At 43.0% G+C, this 16,675-nt stretch overlaps 20 non-coding genes across 20 annotated transcripts; 10 read left to right on the forward strand and 10 right to left on the reverse strand.

Moving 5' to 3' along the window:
* Positions 1–842: 842 nt before the first annotated feature.
* TRNAR-UCG (transfer RNA arginine (anticodon UCG)) lies at positions 843–915 on the reverse strand. Its single transcript has one exon. It is a non-coding gene; the product is annotated as a tRNA-Arg (tRNA).
* A 277-nt stretch (positions 916–1,192) lies between these two features.
* On the forward strand, positions 1,193–1,302 carry TRNAL-CAA (transfer RNA leucine (anticodon CAA)). The gene is made up of 2 exons: positions 1,193–1,230; positions 1,257–1,302. It is a non-coding gene; the product is annotated as a tRNA-Leu (tRNA).
* A 1,154-nt stretch (positions 1,303–2,456) lies between these two features.
* Positions 2,457–2,529, reverse strand: TRNAQ-UUG (transfer RNA glutamine (anticodon UUG)). The gene has a single exon. It is a non-coding gene; the product is annotated as a tRNA-Gln (tRNA).
* Positions 2,530–2,806: 277 nt separating this feature from the next.
* On the forward strand, positions 2,807–2,916 carry TRNAL-CAA (transfer RNA leucine (anticodon CAA)). Its single transcript has 2 exons — positions 2,807–2,844; positions 2,871–2,916. It is a non-coding gene; the product is annotated as a tRNA-Leu (tRNA).
* A 1,151-nt stretch (positions 2,917–4,067) lies between these two features.
* On the reverse strand, positions 4,068–4,140 carry TRNAQ-UUG (transfer RNA glutamine (anticodon UUG)). Its single transcript has one exon. It is a non-coding gene; the product is annotated as a tRNA-Gln (tRNA).
* Positions 4,141–4,417: 277 nt separating this feature from the next.
* TRNAL-CAA (transfer RNA leucine (anticodon CAA)) lies at positions 4,418–4,527 on the forward strand. Its single transcript has 2 exons — positions 4,418–4,455; positions 4,482–4,527. It is a non-coding gene; the product is annotated as a tRNA-Leu (tRNA).
* Positions 4,528–5,681: 1,154 nt separating this feature from the next.
* TRNAR-UCG (transfer RNA arginine (anticodon UCG)) lies at positions 5,682–5,754 on the reverse strand. The gene has a single exon. It is a non-coding gene; the product is annotated as a tRNA-Arg (tRNA).
* A 277-nt stretch (positions 5,755–6,031) lies between these two features.
* On the forward strand, positions 6,032–6,141 carry TRNAL-CAA (transfer RNA leucine (anticodon CAA)). The gene is made up of 2 exons: positions 6,032–6,069; positions 6,096–6,141. It is a non-coding gene; the product is annotated as a tRNA-Leu (tRNA).
* Positions 6,142–7,295: 1,154 nt separating this feature from the next.
* Positions 7,296–7,368, reverse strand: TRNAQ-UUG (transfer RNA glutamine (anticodon UUG)). Its single transcript has one exon. It is a non-coding gene; the product is annotated as a tRNA-Gln (tRNA).
* Positions 7,369–7,645: 277 nt separating this feature from the next.
* TRNAL-CAA (transfer RNA leucine (anticodon CAA)) lies at positions 7,646–7,755 on the forward strand. Its single transcript has 2 exons — positions 7,646–7,683; positions 7,710–7,755. It is a non-coding gene; the product is annotated as a tRNA-Leu (tRNA).
* Positions 7,756–8,906: 1,151 nt separating this feature from the next.
* Positions 8,907–8,979, reverse strand: TRNAQ-UUG (transfer RNA glutamine (anticodon UUG)). The gene has a single exon. It is a non-coding gene; the product is annotated as a tRNA-Gln (tRNA).
* A 277-nt stretch (positions 8,980–9,256) lies between these two features.
* TRNAL-CAA (transfer RNA leucine (anticodon CAA)) lies at positions 9,257–9,366 on the forward strand. The gene is made up of 2 exons: positions 9,257–9,294; positions 9,321–9,366. It is a non-coding gene; the product is annotated as a tRNA-Leu (tRNA).
* Positions 9,367–10,520: 1,154 nt separating this feature from the next.
* TRNAQ-UUG (transfer RNA glutamine (anticodon UUG)) lies at positions 10,521–10,593 on the reverse strand. Its single transcript has one exon. It is a non-coding gene; the product is annotated as a tRNA-Gln (tRNA).
* Positions 10,594–10,870: 277 nt separating this feature from the next.
* TRNAL-CAA (transfer RNA leucine (anticodon CAA)) lies at positions 10,871–10,980 on the forward strand. The gene is made up of 2 exons: positions 10,871–10,908; positions 10,935–10,980. It is a non-coding gene; the product is annotated as a tRNA-Leu (tRNA).
* A 1,154-nt stretch (positions 10,981–12,134) lies between these two features.
* TRNAR-UCG (transfer RNA arginine (anticodon UCG)) lies at positions 12,135–12,207 on the reverse strand. Its single transcript has one exon. It is a non-coding gene; the product is annotated as a tRNA-Arg (tRNA).
* A 277-nt stretch (positions 12,208–12,484) lies between these two features.
* TRNAL-CAA (transfer RNA leucine (anticodon CAA)) lies at positions 12,485–12,594 on the forward strand. The gene is made up of 2 exons: positions 12,485–12,522; positions 12,549–12,594. It is a non-coding gene; the product is annotated as a tRNA-Leu (tRNA).
* Positions 12,595–13,748: 1,154 nt separating this feature from the next.
* TRNAR-UCG (transfer RNA arginine (anticodon UCG)) lies at positions 13,749–13,821 on the reverse strand. Its single transcript has one exon. It is a non-coding gene; the product is annotated as a tRNA-Arg (tRNA).
* A 277-nt stretch (positions 13,822–14,098) lies between these two features.
* Positions 14,099–14,208, forward strand: TRNAL-CAA (transfer RNA leucine (anticodon CAA)). Its single transcript has 2 exons — positions 14,099–14,136; positions 14,163–14,208. It is a non-coding gene; the product is annotated as a tRNA-Leu (tRNA).
* A 1,153-nt stretch (positions 14,209–15,361) lies between these two features.
* TRNAR-UCG (transfer RNA arginine (anticodon UCG)) lies at positions 15,362–15,434 on the reverse strand. The gene has a single exon. It is a non-coding gene; the product is annotated as a tRNA-Arg (tRNA).
* A 277-nt stretch (positions 15,435–15,711) lies between these two features.
* Positions 15,712–15,821, forward strand: TRNAL-CAA (transfer RNA leucine (anticodon CAA)). The gene is made up of 2 exons: positions 15,712–15,749; positions 15,776–15,821. It is a non-coding gene; the product is annotated as a tRNA-Leu (tRNA).
* Positions 15,822–16,675: the final 854 nt, after the last annotated feature.

Below are 16,675 nucleotides of genomic sequence, written 5' to 3' on the forward strand. Positions count from 1 at the left end.
GGTTAGTGTACAGGTAAAGTGACAATGTAAGGAGACCGAACTCAGGAGATAGGTTTTGGCAATAACTTACAGGTCTTCCCTGTATGTTCTGACCTTTGGTGAAAGAGGTGGGGTTATTCCCTCTTCTGACAAGACTCATTTGTTGAAATTTCAACGGACCCTTCCTTGAAAAGAGTTCAGGTTGCAAGAAAACCAATTGCAGTGTTCCATTTGCGGTGTGAATCATATCTTTTCAGAGGAAATGACAGACATACTTTCCAAATTTCAGGCAAGAACTCTTCATATAAATTGGGAACCGAGGCAACCTTTTGAAATTGTTGAGCTTGCAACAAGAAGGAATCGCATCGTGCCACTTGACATGCTGTGTCTGCACCTTTGTAAAAGTCTGGCTTACAGCAGAATTGCAGACAAGGATTTCCTAAATCATATAGGAAATTAATTTTCTCATGTTAGTAAACAAAATGCTTAGCAGAAAGGGAGATGCCACCATGAATGTTTGAACCCTGGGTCATATAGTTTACTTAGAGTCTCTTGCAAGGTCCATCAGGGTATTGGGTTCAAAGTAAGGCAAAGGTTAGAATCCCAGTGTGGACTAGCAGTGTTTATTTGAGGTTGATGTAAAAACTTTGCTGGGACTTGCACAAGTTGTAAGAAAAGAGTTAGCGTCATTGACATTGTGGTGAAAGCTCAGCAAAAGCAGCCACCTTTGTAGCTGTAAACAGTCAAGGGCAGGGATTGAATGATAAGCATGAGTGAGGAAGCACAGGCTTTTGCAAAGTCTCCGAGGACATTTACAACAAGAGGAGCAAATACTCTACAGAAGTGACAAGAACAGAGCTCAACGACCACAAAGGGACTCGAACCCTCAATCTTCTCATCCGAAGTCAGACGCCTTATCCATTAGGCCACGCGGTCTCATGCCTCTTTATGAAGAAACCATTTTCCACTGGAAACAGCCACCGCATAGGAAAAGACGCTCAAGGAGCACAAAGGATTTCATTTGTTAGAGCAGGCACATGACATTGCTGTCTAAGGTATTGCAGTGATCCAAAATGGCAGTTTGATGAGTGTTTTCAGAGAAAAAAACATGACTTGCAGTGTTCATGAAGTCTTCTAGGCTAAGTTTGTGGTTGTCTCTTCTCTGTTAAGTATAGTCATTGTGCCAGCTGCATGGGTACATAGTGCACCGCTTGTCAGGATGGCTGAGTGGTCTAAGGCGCCAGACTCAAGAGGCTTCTCTTCCCTTCTCATGGGCCTTCTGGTCTCCGAATGGAGGTGTGGGTTCAAATCCCACTTCTGACAGAGCTTTTTCACTTTGTCCATCATGGCACATTGGTCAGGCCTGCCAAAACAAGCTCTTGGGTCTTTTCATTTACTAGGCTCTTCAAAGGGCCTTCTCAACAGCAACCTCACATGGACTTTTGGAAAATCTCGCAGAAAAGGAACAAGGCCGACTTTTTTCTACAAGCTTTCTAACACACGTTTTACAAACTGACAAATTCCATCCCCTTTGGCACACCTACAGTCATATGGGTTAGCTCATCTTCTCTTCTAGTTCACTTCATCAGGATCAGAAGCTTTGGAGGCAATTTGTTTTGCTAAATCTTAAAAGGTTAGTGTACAGGTAAAGTGACAAATATGTAAGGAGACCGAACTCAGGAGATAGGTTTTGGCAATAACTTACAGGTCTTCCCTGTATGTTCTGACCTTTGGTGAAAGAGGTGGGGTTATTCCCTCTTCTGACAAGACTCATTTGTTGAAATTTCAACGGACCCTTCCTTGAAAAGAGTTCAGGTTGCAAGAAAACCAATTGCAGTGTTCCATTTGCGGTGTGAATCATATCTTTTCAGAGGAAATGACAGACATACTTTCCAAATTTCAGGCAAGAACTCTTCATATAAATTGGGAACCGAGGCAACCTTTTGAAATTGTTGAGCTTGCAACAAGAAGGAATCGCATCGTGCCACTTGACATGCTGTGTCTGCACCTTTGTAAAAGTCTGGCTTACAGCAGAATTGCAGACAAGGATTTCCTAAATCATATAGGAAATTAATTTTCTCATGTTAGTAAACAAAATGCTTAGCAGAAAGGGAGATGCCACCATGAATGTTTGAACCCTGGGCCATATAGTTTACTTAGAGTCTCTTCCCAGGTCCATCAGGGTATTGGGTTCAAAGTAAGGCAAAGGTTAGAATCCCAGTGTGGACTAGCAGTGTTTATTTGAGGTTGATGTAAAAACTTTGCTGGGACTTGCACAAGTTGTAAGAAAAGAGTTAGCGTCATTGACATTGTGGTGAAAGCTCAGCAAAAGCAGCAACCTTTGTAGCTGTAAACAGTCAAGGGCAGGGATTGAATGATAAGCATGAGTGAGGAAGCACAGGCTTTTGCAAAGTCTCCGAGGACATTTACAACAAGAGGAGCAAATACTCTACAGAAGTGACAAGAACAGAGCTCAACAACCACGAAGGGACTCGAACCCTCAATCTTCTGATCCAAAGTCAGACGCCTTATCCATTAGGCCACGCGGTCTCATGCCTCTTTATGAAGAAACCATTTTCCACTGGAAACAGCCACCGCATAGGAAAAGACGCTCAAGGAGCACAAAGGATTTCATTTGTTAGAGCAGGCACATGACATTGCTGTCTAAGGTATTGCAGTGATCCAAAATGGCAGTTTGATGAGTGTTTTCAGAGAAAAAAACATGCCTTGCAGTGTTCATGAAGTCTTCTAGGCTAAGTTTGTGGTTGTCTCTTCTCTGTTAAGTATAGTCATTTTGCCAGCTGCATGGGTACATAGTACACCGCTTGTCAGGATGGCCGAGTGGTCTAAGGCGCCAGACTCAAGAGGCTTCTCTTCCCTTCTCATGGGCCTTCTGGTCTCCGAATGGAGGCGTGGGTTCAAATCCCACTTCTGACAGAGCTTTTTCACTTTGTCCATCATGGCACATTGGTCAGGCCTGCCAAAACAAGCTCTTGGGTCTTTTCATTTACTAGGCTCTTCAAAGGGCCTTCTCAACAGCAACCTCACATGGACTTTTGGAAAATCTCGCAGAAAAGGAACAAGGCCGACTTTTTTCTACAAGCTTTCTAACACACGTTTTACAAACTGACAAATTCCATCCCCTTTGGCACACCTACAGTCATATGGGTTAGCTCATCTTCTCTTCTAGTTCACTTCATCAGGATCAGAAGCTTTGGAGGCAATTTGTTTTGCTAAATCTTAAAAGGTTAGTGTACAGGTAAAGTGACAATGTAAGGAGACCGAACTCAGGAGATAGGTTTTGGCAATAACTTACAGGTCTTCCCTGTATGTTCTGACCTTTGGTGAAAGAGGTGGGGTTATTCCCTCTTCTGACAAGACTCATTTGTTGAAATTTCAACGGACCCTTCCTTGAAAAGAGTTCAGGTTGCAAGAAAACCAATTGCAGTGTTCCATTTGCGGTGTGAATCATATCTTTTCAGAGGAAATGACAGACATACTTTCCAAATTTCAGGCAAGAACTCTTCATATAAATTGGGAACCGAGGCAACCTTTTGAAATTGTTGAGCTTGCAACAAGAAGGAATCGCATCGTGCCACTTGACATGCTGTGTCTGCACCTTTGTAAAAGTCTGGCTTACAGCAGAATTGCAGACAAGGATTTCCTAAATCATATAGGAAATTAATTTTCTCATGTTAGTAAACAAAATGCTTAGCAGAAAGGGAGATGCCACCATGAATGTTTGAACCCTGGGTCATATAGTTTACTTAGAGTCTCTTCCCAGGTCCATCAGGGTATTGGGTTCAAAGTAAGGCAAAGGTTAGAATCCCAGTGTGGACTAGCAGTGTTTATTTGAGGTTGATGTAAAAACTTTGCTGGGACTTGCACAAGTTGTAAGAAAAGAGTTAGCGTCATTGACATTGTGGTGAAAGCTCAGCAAAAGCAGCCACCTTTGTAGCTGTAAACAGTCAAGGGCAGGGATTGAATGATAAGCATGAGTGAGGAAGCACAGGCTTTTGCAAAGTCTCCGAGGACATTTACAACAAGAGGAGCAAATACTCTACAGAAGTGACAAGAACAGAGCTCAACGACCACGAAGGGACTCGAACCCTCAATCTTCTGATCCAAAGTCAGACGCCTTATCCATTAGGCCACGCGGTCTCATGCCTCTTTATGAAGAAACCATTTTCCACTGGAAACAGCCACCGCATAGGAAAAGACGCTCAAGGAGCACAAAGGATTTCATTTGTTAGAGCAGGCACATGACATTGCTGTCTAAGGTATTGCAGTGATCCAAAATGGCAGTTTGATGAGTGTTTTCAGAGAAAAAAACATGCCTTGCAGTGTTCATGAAGTCTTCTAGGCTAAGTTTGTGGTTGTCTCTTCTCTGTTAAGTATAGTCATTTTGCCAGCTGCATGGGTACATAGTACACCGCTTGTCAGGATGGCCGAGTGGTCTAAGGTGCCAGACTCAAGAGGCTTCTCTTCCCTTCTCATGGGCCTTCTGGTCTCCGAATGGAGGCGTGGGTTCAAATCCCACTTCTGACAGAGCTTTTTCACTTTGTCCATCATGGCACATTGGTCAGGCCTGCCAAAACAAGCTCTTGGGTCTTTTCATTTACTAGGCTCTTCAAAGGGCCTTCTCAACAGCAACCTCACATGGACTTTTGGAAAATCTCGCAGAAAAGGAACAAGGCCGACTTTTTTCTACAAGCTTTCTAACACACGTTTTACAAACTGACAAATTCCATCCCCTTTGGCACACCTACAGTCATATGGGTTAGCTCATCTTCTCTTCTAGTTCACTTCATCAGGATCAGAAGCTTTGGAGGCAATTTGTTTTGCTAAATCTTAAAAGGTTAGTGTACAGGTAAAGTGACAAATATGTAAGGAGACCGAACTCAGGAGATAGGTTTTGGCAATAACTTACAGGTCTTCCCTGTATGTTCTGACCTTTGGTGAAAGAGGTGGGGTTATTCCCTCTTCTGACAAGACTCATTTGTTGAAATTTCAACGGACCCTTCCTTGAAAAGAGTTCAGGTTGCAAGAAAACCAATTGCAGTGTTCCATTTGCGGTGTGAATCATATCTTTTCAGAGGAAATGACAGACATACTTTCCAAATTTCAGGCAAGAACTCTTCATATAAATTGGGAACCGAGGCAACCTTTTGAAATTGTTGAGCTTGCAACAAGAAGGAATCGCATCGTGCCACTTGACATGCTGTGTCTGCACCTTTGTAAAAGTCTGGCTTACAGCAGAATTGCAGACAAGGATTTCCTAAATCATATAGGAAATTAATTTTCTCATGTTAGTAAACAAAATGCTTAGCAGAAAGGGAGATGCCACCATGAATGTTTGAACCCTGGGTCATATAGTTTACTTAGAGTCTCTTGCAAGGTCCATCAGGGTATTGGGTTCAAAGTAAGGCAAAGGTTAGAATCCCAGTGTGGACTAGCAGTGTTTATTTGAGGTTGATGTAAAAACTTTGCTGGGACTTGCACAAGTTGTAAGAAAAGAGTTAGCGTCATTGACATTGTGGTGAAAGCTCAGCAAAAGCAGCCACCTTTGTAGCTGTAAACAGTCAAGGGCAGGGATTGAATGATAAGCATGAGTGAGGAAGCACAGGCTTTTGCAAAGTCTCCGAGGACATTTACAACAAGAGGAGCAAATACTCTACAGAAGTGACAAGAACAGAGCTCAACGACCACAAAGGGACTCGAACCCTCAATCTTCTCATCCGAAGTCAGACGCCTTATCCATTAGGCCACGCGGTCTCATGCCTCTTTATGAAGAAACCATTTTCCACTGGAAACAGCCACCGCATAGGAAAAGACGCTCAAGGAGCACAAAGGATTTCATTTGTTAGAGCAGGCACATGACATTGCTGTCTAAGGTATTGCAGTGATCCAAAATGGCAGTTTGATGAGTGTTTTCAGAGAAAAAAACATGACTTGCAGTGTTCATGAAGTCTTCTAGGCTAAGTTTGTGGTTGTCTCTTCTCTGTTAAGTATAGTCATTGTGCCAGCTGCATGGGTACATAGTGCACCGCTTGTCAGGATGGCTGAGTGGTCTAAGGCGCCAGACTCAAGAGGCTTCTCTTCCCTTCTCATGGGCCTTCTGGTCTCCGAATGGAGGTGTGGGTTCAAATCCCACTTCTGACAGAGCTTTTTCACTTTGTCCATCATGGCACATTGGTCAGGCCTGCCAAAACAAGCTCTTGGGTCTTTTCATTTACTAGGCTCTTCAAAGGGCCTTCTCAACAGCAACCTCACATGGACTTTTGGAAAATCTCGCAGAAAAGGAACAAGGCCGACTTTTTTCTACAAGCTTTCTAACACACGTTTTACAAACTGACAAATTCCATCCCCTTTGGCACACCTACAGTCATATGGGTTAGCTCATCTTCTCTTCTAGTTCACTTCATCAGGATCAGAAGCTTTGGAGGCAATTTGTTTTGCTAAATCTTAAAAGGTTAGTGTACAGGTAAAGTGACAAATATGTAAGGAGACCGAACTCAGGAGATAGGTTTTGGCAATAACTTACAGGTCTTCCCTGTATGTTCTGACCTTTGGTGAAAGAGGTGGGGTTATTCCCTCTTCTGACAAGACTCATTTGTTGAAATTTCAACGGACCCTTCCTTGAAAAGAGTTCAGGTTGCAAGAAAACCAATTGCAGTGTTCCATTTGCGGTGTGAATCATATCTTTTCAGAGGAAATGACAGACATACTTTCCAAATTTCAGGCAAGAACTCTTCATATAAATTGGGAACCGAGGCAACCTTTTGAAATTGTTGAGCTTGCAACAAGAAGGAATCGCATCGTGCCACTTGACATGCTGTGTCTGCACCTTTGTAAAAGTCTGGCTTACAGCAGAATTGCAGACAAGGATTTCCTAAATCATATAGGAAATTAATTTTCTCATGTTAGTAAACAAAATGCTTAGCAGAAAGGGAGATGCCACCATGAATGTTTGAACCCTGGGCCATATAGTTTACTTAGAGTCTCTTCCCAGGTCCATCAGGGTATTGGGTTCAAAGTAAGGCAAAGGTTAGAATCCCAGTGTGGACTAGCAGTGTTTATTTGAGGTTGATGTAAAAACTTTGCTGGGACTTGCACAAGTTGTAAGAAAAGAGTTAGCGTCATTGACATTGTGGTGAAAGCTCAGCAAAAGCAGCAACCTTTGTAGCTGTAAACAGTCAAGGGCAGGGATTGAATGATAAGCATGAGTGAGGAAGCACAGGCTTTTGCAAAGTCTCCGAGGACATTTACAACAAGAGGAGCAAATACTCTACAGAAGTGACAAGAACAGAGCTCAACAACCACGAAGGGACTCGAACCCTCAATCTTCTGATCCAAAGTCAGACGCCTTATCCATTAGGCCACGCGGTCTCATGCCTCTTTATGAAGAAACCATTTTCCACTGGAAACAGCCACCGCATAGGAAAAGACGCTCAAGGAGCACAAAGGATTTCATTTGTTAGAGCAGGCACATGACATTGCTGTCTAAGGTATTGCAGTGATCCAAAATGGCAGTTTGATGAGTGTTTTCAGAGAAAAAAACATGCCTTGCAGTGTTCATGAAGTCTTCTAGGCTAAGTTTGTGGTTGTCTCTTCTCTGTTAAGTATAGTCATTTTGCCAGCTGCATGGGTACATAGTACACCGCTTGTCAGGATGGCCGAGTGGTCTAAGGCGCCAGACTCAAGAGGCTTCTCTTCCCTTCTCATGGGCCTTCTGGTCTCCGAATGGAGGCGTGGGTTCAAATCCCACTTCTGACAGAGCTTTTTCACTTTGTCCATCATGGCACATTGGTCAGGCCTGCCAAAACAAGCTCTTGGGTCTTTTCATTTACTAGGCTCTTCAAAGGGCCTTCTCAACAGCAACCTCACATGGACTTTTGGAAAATCTCGCAGAAAAGGAACAAGGCCGACTTTTTTCTACAAGCTTTCTAACACACGTTTTACAAACTGACAAATTCCATCCCCTTTGGCACACCTACAGTCATATGGGTTAGCTCATCTTCTCTTCTAGTTCACTTCATCAGGATCAGAAGCTTTGGAGGCAATTTGTTTTGCTAAATCTTAAAAGGTTAGTGTACAGGTAAAGTGACAATGTAAGGAGACCGAACTCAGGAGATAGGTTTTGGCAATAACTTACAGGTCTTCCCTGTATGTTCTGACCTTTGGTGAAAGAGGTGGGGTTATTCCCTCTTCTGACAAGACTCATTTGTTGAAATTTCAACGGACCCTTCCTTGAAAAGAGTTCAGGTTGCAAGAAAACCAATTGCAGTGTTCCATTTGCGGTGTGAATCATATCTTTTCAGAGGAAATGACAGACATACTTTCCAAATTTCAGGCAAGAACTCTTCATATAAATTGGGAACCGAGGCAACCTTTTGAAATTGTTGAGCTTGCAACAAGAAGGAATCGCATCGTGCCACTTGACATGCTGTGTCTGCACCTTTGTAAAAGTCTGGCTTACAGCAGAATTGCAGACAAGGATTTCCTAAATCATATAGGAAATTAATTTTCTCATGTTAGTAAACAAAATGCTTAGCAGAAAGGGAGATGCCACCATGAATGTTTGAACCCTGGGTCATATAGTTTACTTAGAGTCTCTTCCCAGGTCCATCAGGGTATTGGGTTCAAAGTAAGGCAAAGGTTAGAATCCCAGTGTGGACTAGCAGTGTTTATTTGAGGTTGATGTAAAAACTTTGCTGGGACTTGCACAAGTTGTAAGAAAAGAGTTAGCGTCATTGACATTGTGGTGAAAGCTCAGCAAAAGCAGCCACCTTTGTAGCTGTAAACAGTCAAGGGCAGGGATTGAATGATAAGCATGAGTGAGGAAGCACAGGCTTTTGCAAAGTCTCCGAGGACATTTACAACAAGAGGAGCAAATACTCTACAGAAGTGACAAGAACAGAGCTCAACGACCACGAAGGGACTCGAACCCTCAATCTTCTGATCCAAAGTCAGACGCCTTATCCATTAGGCCACGCGGTCTCATGCCTCTTTATGAAGAAACCATTTTCCACTGGAAACAGCCACCGCATAGGAAAAGACGCTCAAGGAGCACAAAGGATTTCATTTGTTAGAGCAGGCACATGACATTGCTGTCTAAGGTATTGCAGTGATCCAAAATGGCAGTTTGATGAGTGTTTTCAGAGAAAAAAACATGCCTTGCAGTGTTCATGAAGTCTTCTAGGCTAAGTTTGTGGTTGTCTCTTCTCTGTTAAGTATAGTCATTTTGCCAGCTGCATGGGTACATAGTACACCGCTTGTCAGGATGGCCGAGTGGTCTAAGGTGCCAGACTCAAGAGGCTTCTCTTCCCTTCTCATGGGCCTTCTGGTCTCCGAATGGAGGCGTGGGTTCAAATCCCACTTCTGACAGAGCTTTTTCACTTTGTCCATCATGGCACATTGGTCAGGCCTGCCAAAACAAGCTCTTGGGTCTTTTCATTTACTAGGCTCTTCAAAGGGCCTTCTCAACAGCAACCTCACATGGACTTTTGGAAAATCTCGCAGAAAAGGAACAAGGCCGACTTTTTTCTACAAGCTTTCTAACACACGTTTTACAAACTGACAAATTCCATCCCCTTTGGCACACCTACAGTCATATGGGTTAGCTCATCTTCTCTTCTAGTTCACTTCATCAGGATCAGAAGCTTTGGAGGCAATTTGTTTTGCTAAATCTTAAAAGGTTAGTGTACAGGTAAAGTGACAAATATGTAAGGAGACCGAACTCAGGAGATAGGTTTTGGCAATAACTTACAGGTCTTCCCTGTATGTTCTGACCTTTGGTGAAAGAGGTGGGGTTATTTCCTCTTCTGACAAGACTCATTTGTTGAAATTTCAACGGACCCTTCCTTGAAAAGAGTTCAGGTTGCAAGAAAACCAATTGCAGTGTTCCATTTGCGGTGTGAATCATATCTTTTCAGAGGAAATGACAGACATACTTTCCAAATTTCAGGCAAGAACTCTTCATATAAATTGGGAACCGAGGCAACCTTTTGAAATTGTTGAGCTTGCAACAAGAAGGAATCACATCGTGCCACTTGACATGCTGTGTCTGCACCTTTGTAAAAGTCTGGCTTACAGCAGAATTGCAGACAAGGATTTCCTAAATCATATAGGAAATTAATTTTCTCATGTTAGTAAACAAAATGCTTAGCAGAAAGGGAGATGCCACCATGAATGTTTGAACCCTGGGTCATATAGTTTACTTAGAGTCTCTTCCCAGGTCCATCAGGGTATTGGGTTCAAAGTAAGGCAAAGGTTAGAATCCCAGTGTGGACTAGCAGTGTTTATTTGAGGTTGTTGTAAAAACTTTGCTGGGACTTGCACAAGTTGTAAGAAAAGAGTTAGCGTCATTGACATTGTGGTGAAAGCTCAGCAAAAGCAGCCACCTTTGTAGCTGTAAACAGTCAAGGGCAGGGATTGAATGATAAGCATGAGTGAGGAAGCACAGGCTTTTGCAAAGTCTCCGAGGACATTTACAACAAGAGGAGCAAATACTCTACAGAAGTGACAAGAACAGAGCTCAACGACCACGAAGGGACTCGAACCCTCAATCTTCTGATCCAAAGTCAGACGCCTTATCCATTAGGCCATGCGGTCTCATGCCTCTTTATGAAGAAACCATTTTCCACTGGAAACAGCCACCGCATAGGAAAAGACACTCAAGGAGCACAAAGGATTTCATTTGTTAGAGCAGGCACATGACATTGCTGTCTAAGGTATTGCAGTGATCCAAAATGGCAGTTTGATGAGTGTTTTCAGAGAAAAAATCATGCCTTGCAGTGTTCATGAAGTCTTCTAGGCTAAGTTTGTGGTTGTCTCTTCTCTGTTAAGTATAGTCATTTTGCCAGCTGCATGGGTACATAGTACACCGCTTGTCAGGATGGCCGAGTGGTCTAAGGCGCCAGACTCAAGAGGCTTCTCTTCCCTTCTCATGGCCCTTCTGGTCTCCGAATGGAGGTGTGGGTTCAAATCCCACTTCTGACAGAGCTTTTTCACTTTGTCCATCATGGCACATTGGTCAGGCCTGCCAAAACAAGCTCTTGGGTCTTTTCATTTACTAGGCTCTTCAAAGGGCCTTCTCAACAGCAACCTCACATGGACTTTTGGAAAATCTCGCAGAAAAGGAACAAGGCCGACTTTTTTCTACAAGCTTTCTAACACACGTTTTACAAACTGACAAATTCCATCCCCTTTGGCACACCTACAGTCATATGGGTTAGCTCATCTTCTCTTCTAGTTCACTTCATCAGGATCAGAAGCTTTGGAGGCAATTTGTTTTGCTAAATCTTAAAAGGTTAGTGTACAGGTAAAGTGACAAATATGTAAGGAGACCGAACTCAGGAGATAGGTTTTGGCAATAACTTACAGGTCTTCCCTGTATGTTCTGACCTTTGGTGAAAGAGGTGGGGTTATTCCCTCTTCTGACAAGACTCATTTGTTGAAATTTCAACGGACCCTTCCTTGAAAAGAGTTCAGGTTGCAAGAAAACCAATTGCAGTGTTCCATTTGCGGTGTGAATCATATCTTTTCAGAGGAAATGACAGACATACTTTCCAAATTTCAGGCAAGAACTCTTCATATAAATTGGGAACCGAGGCAACCTTTTGAAATTGTTGAGCTTGCAACAAGAAGGAATCACATCGTGCCACTTGACATGCTGTGTCTGCACCTTTGTAAAAGTCTGGCTTACAGCAGAATTGCAGACAAGGATTTCCTAAATCATATAGGAAATTAATTTTCTCATGTTAGTAAACAAAATGCTTAGCAGAAAGGGAGATGCCACCATGAATGTTTGAACCCTGGGTCATATAGTTTACTTAGAGTCTCTTCCCAGGTCCATCAGGGTATTGGGTTCAAAGTAAGGCAAAGGTTAGAATCCCAGTGTGGACTAGCAGTGTTTATTTGAGGTTGATGTAAAAACTTTGCTGGGACTTGCACAAGTTGTAAGAAAAGAGTTAGCGTCATTGACATTGTGGTGAAAGCTCAGCAAAAGCAGCCACCTTTGTAGCTGTAAACAGTCAAGGGCAGGGATTGAATGATAAGCATGAGTGAGGAAGCACAGGCTTTTGCAAAGTCTCCGAGGACATTTACAACAAGAGGAGCAAATACTCTACAGAAGTGACAAGAACGGAGCTCAACGACCACGAAGGGACTCGAACCCTCAATCTTCTGATCCGAAGTCAGACGCCTTATCCATTAGGCCACGCGGTCTCATGCCTCTTTATGAAGAAACCATTTTCCACTGGAAACAGCAACCGCATAGGAAAAGACGCTCAAGGAGCACAAAGGATTTCATTTGTTAGAGCAGGCACATGACATTGCTGTCTAAGGTATTGCAGTGATCCAAAATGGCAGTTTGATGAGTGTTTTCAGAGAAAAAAACATGCCTTGCAGTGTTCATGAAGTCTTCTAGGCTAAGTTTGTGGTTGTCTCTTCTCTGTTAAGTATAGTCATTTTGCCAGCTGCATGGGTACATAGTGCACCGCTTGTCAGGATGGCCGAGTGGTCTAAGGCGCCAGACTCAAGAGACTTCTCTTCCCTTCTCATGGGCCTTCTGGTCTCCGAATGGAGGCGTGGGTTCAAATCCCACTTCTGACAGAGCTTTTTCACTTTGTCCATCATGGCACATTGGTCAGGCCTGCCAAAACAAGCTCTTGGGTCTTTTCATTTACTAGGCTCTTCAAAGGGCCTTCTCAACAGCAACCTCACATGGACTTTTGGAAAATCTCGCAGAAAAGGAACAAGGCCGACTTTTTTCTACAAGCTTTCTAACACACGTTTTACAAACTGACAAATTCCATCCCCTTTGGCACACCTACAGTCATATGGGTTAGCTCATCTTCTCTTCTAGTTCACTTCATCAGGATCAGAAGCTTTGGAGGCAATTTGTTTTGCTAAATCTTAAAAGGTTAGTGTACAGGTAAAGTGACAAATATGTAAGGAGACCGAACTCAGGAGATAGGTTTTGGCAATAACTTACAGGTCTTCCCTGTATGTTCTGACCTTTGGTGAAAGAGGTGGGGTTATTCCCTCTTCTGACAAGACTCATTTGTTGAAATTTCAACGGACCCTTCCTTGAAAAGAGTTCAGGTTGCAAGAAAACCAATTGCAGTGTTCCATTTGCGGTGTGAATCATATCTTTTCAGAGGAAATGACAGACATACTTTCCAAATTTCAGGCAAGAACTCTTCATATAAATTGGGAACCGAGGCAACCTTTTGAAATTGTTGAGCTTGCAACAAGAAGGAATCGCATCGTGCCACTTGACATGCTGTGTCTGCACCTTTGTAAAAGTCTGGCTTACAGCAGAATTGCAGACAAGGATTTCCTAAATCATATAGGAAATTAATTTTCTCATGTTAGTAAACAAAATGCTTAGCAGAAAGGGAGATGCCACCATGAATGTTTGAACCCTGGGTCATATAGTTTACTTAGAGTCTCTTCCCAGGTCTATCAGGGTATTGGGTTCAAAGTAAGGCAAAGGTTAGAATCCCAGTGTGGACTAGCAGTGTTTATTTGAGGTTGATGTAAAAACTTTGCTGGGACTTGCACAAGTTGTAAGAAAAGAGTTAGCGTCATTGACATTGTGGTGAAAGCTCAGCAAAAGCAGCCACCTTTGTAGCTGTAAACAGTCAAGGGCAGGGATTGAATGATAAGCATGAGTGAGGAAGCACAGGCTTTTGCAAAGTCTCCGAGGACATTTACAACAAGAGGAGCAAATACTCTACAGAAGTGACAAGAACAGAGCTCAACGACCACAAAGGGACTCGAACCCTCAATCTTCTGATCCGAAGTCAGACGCCTTATCCATTAGGCCACGCGGTCTCATGCCTCTTTATGAAGAAACCATTTTCCACTGGAAACAGCCACCGCATAGGAAAAGACGCTCAAGGAGCACAAAGGATTTCATTTGTTAGAGCAGGCACATGACATTGCTGTCTAAGGTATTGCAGTGATCCAAAATGGCAGTTTGATGAGTGTTTTCAGAGAAAAAAACATGCCTTGCAGTGTTCATGAAGTCTTCTAGGCTAAGTTTGTGGTTGTCTCTTCTCTATTAAGTATAGTCATTGTGCCAGCTGCATGGGTACATAGTACACAGCTTGTCAGGATGGCCGAGTGGTCTAAGGCGCCAGACTCAAGAGGCTTCTCTTCCCTTCTCATGGGCCTTCTGGTCTCCGAATGGAGGCGTGGGTTCAAATCCCACTTCTGACAGAGCTTTTCACTTTGTCCATCATGGCACATTGGTCAGGCCTGCCAAAACAAGCTCTTGGGTCTTTTCATTTACTAGGCTCTTCAAAGGGCCTTCTCAACAGCAACCTCACATGGACTTTTTGAAAATCTCGCAGAAAAGGAACAAGGCCGACTTTTTTCTACAAGCTTTCTAACACACGTTTTACAAACTGACAAATTCCATCCCCTTTGGCACACCTACAGTCATATGGGTTAGCTCATCTTCTCTTCTAGTTCACTTCATCAGGATCAGAAGCTTTGGAGGCAATTTGTTTTGCTAAATCTTAAAAGGTTAGTGTACAGGTAAAGTGACAAATATGTAAGGAGACCGAACTCAGGAGATAGGTTTTGGCAATAACTTACAGGTCTTCCCTGTATGTTCTGACCTTTGGTGAAAGAGGCGGGGTTATTCCCTCTTCTGACAAGACTCATTTGTTGAAATTTCAACGGACCCTTCCTTGAAAAGAGTTCAGGTTGCAAGAAAACCAATTGCAGTGTTCCATTTGCGGTGTGGATCATATCTTTTCAGAGGAAATGACAGACATACTTTCCAAATTTCAGGCAAGAACTCTTCATATAAATTGGGAACCGAGGCAACCTTTTGAAATTGTTGAGCTTGCAACAAGAAGTAATCGCATCGTGCCACTTGACATGCTGTGTCTGCACCTTTGTAAAAGTCTGGCTTACAGCAGAATTGCAGACAAGGATTTCCTAAATCATATAGGAAATTAATTTTCTCATGTTAGTAAACAAAATGCTTAGCAGAAAGGGAGTTGCCACCATGAATGTTTGAACCCTGGGTCATATAGTTTACTTAGAGTCTCTTCCAAGGTCCATCAGGGTATTGGGTTCAAAGTAAGGCAAAGGTTAGAATCCCAGTGTGGACTAGCAGTGTTTATTTGAGGTTGATGTAAAAACTTTGCTGGGACTTGCACAAGTTGTAAGAAAAGAGTTAGCGTCATTGACATTGTGGTGAAAGCTCAGCAAAAGCAGCCACCTTTGTAGCTGTAAACAGTCAAGGGCAGGGATTGAATGATAAGCATGAGTGAGGAAGCACAGGCTTTTGCAAAGTCTCCGAGGACATTTACAACAAGAGGAGCAAATACTCTACAGAAGTGACAAGAACAGAGCTCAACGACCACGAAAGGACTCGAACCCTCAATCTTCTGATCCGAAGTCAGACACCTTATCCATTAGGCCACGCGGTCTCATGCCTCTTTATGAAGAAACCATTTTCCACTGGAAACAGCCACCGCATAGGAAAAGACGCTCAAGGAGCACAAAGGATTTCATTTGTTATAGCAGGCACATGACATTGCTGTCTAAGGTATTGCAGTGATCCAAAATGGCAGTTTGATGAGTGTTTTCAGAGAAAAAAACATGCCTTGCAGTGTTCATGAAGTCCTCTAGGCTAAGTTTGTGGTTGTCTCTTCTCTGTTAAGTATAGTCATTGTGCCAGCTGCATGGGTACCTAGTACACCCCTTGTCAGGATGGCCGAGTGGTCTAAGGCGCCAGACTCAAGAGGCTTCTCTTCCCTTCTCATGGGCCTTCTGGTCTCCGAATGGAGGCGTGGGTTCAAATCCCACTTCTGACAGAGCTTTTCACTTTGTCCATCATGGCACATTGGTCAGGCCTGCCAAAACAAGCTCTTGGGTCTTTTCATTTACTAGGCTCTTCAAAGGGCCTTCTCAACAGCAACCTCACATGGACTTTTTGAAAATCTCGCAGAAAAGGAACAAGGCCGACTTTTTTCTACAAGCTTTCTAACACACGTTTTACAAACTGACAAATTCCATCCCCTTTGGCACACCTACAGTCATATGGGTTAGCTCATCTTCTCTTCTAGTTCACTTCATCAGGATCAGAAGCTTTGGAGGCAATTTGTTTTGCTAAATCTTAAAAGGTTAGTGTACAGGTAAAGTGACAAATATGTAAGGAGACCGAACTCAGGAGATAGGTTTTGGCAATAACTTACAGGTCTTCCCTGTATGTTCTGACCTTTGGTGAAAGAGGTGGGGTTATTCCCTCTTCTGACAAGACTCATTTGTTGAAATTTCAACGGACCCTTCCTTGAAAAGAGTTCAGGTTGCAAGAAAACCAATTGCAGTGTTCCATTTGCGGTGTGGATCATATCTTTTCAGAGGAAATGACAGACATACTTTCCAAATATCAGGCAAGAACTCTTCATATAAATTGGGAACCGAGGCAACCTTTTGAAATTGTTGAGCTTGCAACAAGAAGGAATCGCATCGTGCCACTTGACATGCTGTGTCTGCACCTTTGTAAAAGTCTGGCTTACAGCAGAATTGCAGACAAGGATTTCCTAAATCATATAGGAAATTAATTTTCTCCTGTTAGTAAACAAAATGCTTAGCAGAAAGGGAGATGCCACCATGAATGTTTGAACCCTGGGTCATATAGTTTACTTAGAGTCTATTCCCAGGTCCA

The sequence above is a fragment of the Hyperolius riggenbachi genome, chromosome 8 (assembly GCF_040937935.1).
Source record: "Hyperolius riggenbachi isolate aHypRig1 chromosome 8, aHypRig1.pri, whole genome shotgun sequence".
In the NCBI taxonomy this organism is placed as follows: domain Eukaryota; kingdom Metazoa; phylum Chordata; class Amphibia; order Anura; family Hyperoliidae; genus Hyperolius; species Hyperolius riggenbachi.